We start from the raw sequence: 6,413 nt of genomic DNA, 5'->3' as shown, positions 1-6,413 counted from the left end.
ATTATTTTGTGTAAAGAATAGTGAATATAATATTCATATCTTATAACTAATCAGGCTTAGAAGTTCTCATAAACAAGCTTCAATTAAGTGACTGACTAGCCTTCAGAATGAATATATAAATCTGTAGAGTGTAAAGATAAGAACTTGTTCAATTTCCACTCATCTTGTTGGGTCTTATAACTTCCTTGGTGTCATATAGTGAAATCTCTCAACCCGTTGTCACATCATCAAAACTACCTCATTATCTTATCACACCTAAGTTTTCACAGGGATTAAAAAAACAACAACACACATTTGTGACTAACTTCCCTTTGATTTACACTCTATCATTCCCAAGATAAAAACACATTGCTTCTGAGCTTAGTGGCCTTGCCTTTCATTAACAATGTAAATGCATTTTGCCATATAGTCTGCAATGTTCTAAAGCTGCCACTGATTTTTTTTTTTTTAAATTTGGATTGTATTTGTTTGAATTGGTCTCAGGTGTTGCAATAAGTATTGACCCCTGGGGGTAGTAACATCTTCCTGCCTCACCTTTATTGCTATTCCCATCACAGCATTCTATCAATGCCCATATTGACTGGCCCATTATATCCCCTAAGGTGTGAAGCTCTTAGCCTACCAACCAATAGTGTGTAGTTTACTGAGTGCTCTTAATTAGGCCTCCAAATCTTATTGCTCCAAACCAAATTTAAACCAGAGGTTTTAAATGCATCTCAGATCCTGTCATGAATTGCTATTGGGTATTCTTGACATGAAAACATCATTGTAACGAGAGAGGTCATTTTGGATCTATATGTCTTACAATGACATTGTTTTATTCATTTGTTATTAAACTTTTTAAAGGCCTTTTGGTGGGATTATTTCATTTGTTTCAAAAATCAAAAAAAAAATTCAGAGGCTCATAAATATTTTGAGGACATCTATCTTCTGTTCTAATTTTATAAAAAACTATATATTCTTTTGGGTATAAAGGTATATTTTTGTTCATTCTACATGTCGATAATTTGAGATAATAGAATAAGCCACTCTTATTCTATTATCTCATATTATCGACTTTTCTTAACTTACTCTATTATCCCTACAACCTAAATGTGGATTTATATATACCTTGTAGAGAGAAACACAACTAATTTAATGGAAATTATTCTATAAAAAAAGGGCGCGAAGCAACAGAAACCCCGCCTCCTGCGCTCGCCAGCTGGGCTCTGCCCTAGGAAGGAGGCTTTGGCCAGCCACTTCCGAAAAACAGTTGCCTTGAAAACTGCAAGGACTCGTCCAAGCAGTCACTGCAGGGTCAGCAATGACTGAGCGCAGACAAAAATATATATATATATATGTAAGAATGTGATTTTTCATGCTTACCTAAAAGGTAAACAGGATTGAAATCAGCAAATATTTCTGCAAATAAATATGTTTAATCTTGACCATATATAAAGCCTGTTTAGGTGTTAAGTGCAAAATCCTTATTTCCCTTCTCAGTGCATTGGTTCAATTTTCCTTCAAGGGCTGTTGGAAGTAACACAGACTGAAAATCTTTAGTGCATCGCCTTTCTTCCATATTTTCATGGAAACCTGAAATAAGTAAACTACGCATACACACACACAAAACACAGACAATTTTGGCATGAACGATATTATTGTTAAAAGGAATTCCAATCTGCTACCAGGAATTAAATGCAGTTTAATACTGGCAGTGACTGGCAAAATGAATTTCAACTAAGCAAATTGGCAATTCTCCATTAATGAAATGATCCTATTAACAATATAACATTGATGGAATTTTTTCTCAGTTAATTTTCTGGTTGTTTATATATACTGCCAAGACATAGTATATATTTTCTGGCTGTTTATGATATTACCAAGACAGCAAGAATTTAAATTTATTTTTTAAAAGGAAAAATCAGATAATGCAATCATCTGTCCCACTGACAATAGAACAATAGAGGTTGCAACTGCATTGTCTCTTAAATACTAACTCAACAAACACCCAATTACAGGAATGTCAATAGAGGAAGTGAATGAAGTTGCTTTAGAAAAATAGCTTGAAGTAAAGTCTTAATCTTAAAATGAATTCATAGAAAATATAATTTCATAATATAAAAGTATATCATATTATATCTTACTTAATAATGTGAAGTACCTGATAGTATTTTACTTCATATTGCACATATGTGGTTATGGAATGCTGCCTCTTGACATTTTCATAGAACAACCATCAACCTGTGCTCTTCTGTTGTGCATCAGCACATAATAGCAGGTCATAAATTGTGATTAAAATTCACAAGATGTTCCTATGAATAAAATGGATGGCAGCATATGCTACCAAAGTGATCATTTGGACATGATATATAGCAGAAGATCCCATGAGAGCAATGGCTGCAGAGTGTAATCTCATGCATGCTGATCGGAACTGCAAGGCTGGTTGATGTCATTGGACTGAATGATACAGTTTGGTTAAACCAGTAAATTATGATAGAGATGTTATTTTATTGTTCTGCTAAAGTATGTCTGTAATTTGGATTATTTTGAATTTCATAACTTTAGTTTTTAAGGGGAAAAATAGCAAACCAATATTTTGATGAGAAAATAATGATTCTGAAAAGGACCTACAATTAATATTTAAAATGTATATTTTCTTCAGGTGTGGACAAGCAAATATGTCTTATAAAATTTTATAATATTTCAATGTCATATACAGTATGCCTGTTTATCTGATAGTGATACCCAACTGATTGAGACATTCTTCTCAATAGATACGTATTACATTATACTGTACTATTGTATATGGAAGAAGCCTTAGCCTTGTACATTCTTTGCTCACTATTATAAACCTGGATAAAATATAAATATTCTACTGTACTGAATATATATCACTGAACTGATAAATATTAATTGTGAATAGTATCTTGAAGTTATCACCTAATATGTCATGGTATCAGAAAAAGCTGACCATCTTAAACACAGAGTCTTTGTGAATTGTATATAATTATATAGCCATATATATTCCCCAGTTCTATAGCATTTATGGAGTAACCTCAGACTTAAAATGAAGAAGCCAAATAAATTATTAAAGAAAAAAATAGTGAAGTAATTTTTAATAGGGTAATTGGGTATGTTTTGTAGTTGTGTACTACATATATCTACCTCACCTACAAACCCCTATACACTAAAGATGAAACAAGCATGTCCTTCCTTCTTTTTGCCTAATGTCCACTCTACATTGATACAGAGAGAAAGGGCTCAGAATAAAATAGACTGATGTCTTTGCTAGACATGCAAGGTCTACAAAAGGCCAGCACTTGTTTCTTACTAGTTCAAGATGTTATCATGTAGTCAAATATTCATTGTTTTCCACTTCTCACTGTCTTTGGAAAAGATTGATGGATAACTTGTAAGCATAATTATGCCTGCTTACAGGTCTAATTAAAAGAGTTGGAGAAAGTGCATACAAAGGCTATGCAGAAGAGTGTCTCTAATTGGCTACTATTAATCTAATAGATGAAAGGCAGTCATGATAAAATACCTGAAATAATCCTTGTCTGGTAATCATTTGTGATGGATGATAAAAATGTTGGGATGCCTTAGCTTTCGAAAAGAAAGGAATATACAGTAGCCATGATAACTGGATAGCGAATTTCTCAGTTTTTTTATGTTTCTGACTTCCTTCTTGCTGCTGCCTGTGTTAGATGGAAACAGTGTTAATGTAACCTATATTCAACAACTTTTTCTATAAAGTGAATATACTGTTAGGTCCACCACAATAGATAACTGTCATTCCTTAGAATGCATGTTCTCCACTTAAAGGACAGAAATTCTCTATTAGCATAACAAAAAAAAGATGGTCACAAAAATATAACATAATGGAGCTGGGAAAGACACCTACAATTTTATTTAACTGATTTTATTCTGAAATCAAAGTAGGGTGATCAAATGCATGTTGAGGAATCATCGGAAAAGGATATTGATCCAATTCAGATTTCATTTGTGCCAGATATACTGTTACTATTACAGACTAGACAGAAAATATGAAAGATTATTTAGCATAAATGCAATATTGATATTCCCTTTTCATAGCTGTAAGGTGACTCTACTAACATGCTTATACCCAGGATGGCTTTTGGAGAAAAAAGGAATCTGAGCATTTCTGGTTTTTGGTAGAGTTCGATATTGTCTTGTTTGCTGCTTACATCTATTCACATTTGGAAAGAAGTTTTACTCTGGCCTTATAAGTTGCATTGCTGGCAAGATATTGTGTTCTGTTGTTACTGCTGATCACAATAGTGATGTATTGTTGTCTGGCATTATTATCTTTTATCACTATTTTTTGATATATTCTACCATCCAGTCATCATCTTGCCCATCCACAGGGTGGCATAAAATCCACCCAAAATCCAAAGAAATCACATACAGAGCTCTCCTGCTTTGGGTGGCTTCCCATTACTTGTCCACTTAGTATTTACATGGCCATTGATATTGTGGACAATTTGTTTCTTATTTCTTGTCCACAATCCTAATCTCTGTGCTTTTTTTTTTTTGGTTTTTCCTCGGGCTGTTGTTGAAGTAAATGTTTGCTAAGTCTTCTATTGATATCCTTAAGGGCTACCAATGACCTAGTGCTATAGTTGGTGTAAATGACTTAATTCCCCAGTGAAGTGAATTAAGAATGCCAGAATAAAAATTCTTCCACTGTTTTCTGAAAATGAAGTTGTACATATGTCCATCAAATTATAATCTTGAATTTTGTACAACATATTTTGATCAGTTTTACATACAATGCAAACCCTAACTCACATGGGATATGAACAGCAGATTAGTCTACACACTGGCAGGGCCCACCAACATTGTTGTCTATCCTATCCAATAGCTCCATCCCCTTTGATGAATGATGTCATTATGAAACAGAACCCCTGTACCTTACTTGGTGGTTCTGTATCAATAATCTGTGATTAGTATCAGATGATTATAATCTTAATGTCCCATAATGCAATTCCTAATATATCCAACATACAAGAAGACACTGGTGGTGTCAGATAAGGTTGAAGGATGAGTTTCAGGTTGGTAGCAATGTCATGGGGGCATCAATAACACTGTACTGAGCATCAGTTCAAGATTTGTGCAAATTCTGCTGTTATAAGAATGGATGAAGACAAAGATAAGGCTTTTTTTTTTTTTTTTAGTACATACATAGTGGAAATGCTGCACAATAATCCAGTATATTTTCTATATTTATTTTGTTGTACCACTTGTAATTCCCCGCCCCAACATTTATGTCTCCTCATGTCATTTCATTATTTCTTTTCATTGTAATTCTGCACCAATACTCTCATTGCTCACAATTCTCGTTTACTAATATAGGATTATAGATTTACATCATTTGCACTATGGAAGACAAGGCAGAATGATACACACATGCACACATACACACATACTGTATATGGCAACTGCACCCACCATGTGCAATAGAACAACTAAACAGCTTGATTTAAAACAAAAATCTATCACAACAGCAATTTCTAGGTCTTTGCAGGAACTATAATGACTTATGTGAAAATAGAGTAATTATAATTAATCAGTTATAAAGCAACAAGGAGATGGCTTTAAAAAAAAAAAAATCTTTCCCCCCCCTAAGATTTGGTAAATGCAAATCTATTGATTCCAAAATGTTGCAATTAACTTGTATCTTTCATAATGAATTTTATTATTTATTCAAGCTACATGGGTTACACTTCTGACAGTTTAATGGTTTAATGTAATCATCTGAATATCATTTACTATATTTAGATTGAATAATAGTTCTTAGGATTATGGGTGGTTCTTGAAACCTTAATGTAGAAGAGTTAGTCTATACTGTATAAGATATGCCTATAATAGCATGTAGTCTTCTGTGATTTCAGATTCATAGTTTGTAAGAGGAAATGAATGGATCAGATGAGTCAAGAAATAAAAGAAAGATAGCATAAATTTATATATGCTTATAAATTTGCAGATTATATATATGCAAAAAACACAAGAACTATTTTGGAAGATTTCCCTTGCAAATCCAGTGGGGGGGGGGGAAGAAATTAAAGATACATTTGCATTTTTGAGCTTAGGCAATGCAAGACACTTCCCTACCTTTCCATAGTATGCTGTAGCACAATGCTAGAAAACATGGTATTGTGCCTATGTTGCCTAGGCAACAGCTGACTCTCCTGATCATCGTGCTGCGTGCTGTATCAAATACTGAAAGACAGGGATGCATTGCCTAGACAATTTGGCAATCCTCTGATTTTCCCGGTACTCTTCTGTAACACAGAAGAGGAAGATGGGAACAAAGGGAACTCAATTTGGGAAGGTACAGTATTTGTGGAGAAGGAAATGTTCATTAAAAATTGAAATGACCAATTCCAGCTGACAGAGGTTATATTATG

The sequence above is a fragment of the Python bivittatus genome, unplaced genomic scaffold, assembly GCF_059951505.1.
Source record: "Python bivittatus isolate LINGU-HERP-01145 unplaced genomic scaffold, Pbiv_v1 ctg000350_np1212, whole genome shotgun sequence".
Lineage (NCBI taxonomy): Eukaryota > Metazoa > Chordata > Lepidosauria > Squamata > Pythonidae > Python > Python bivittatus.
Note: the sequence above shows the minus strand (reverse complement) of the source record.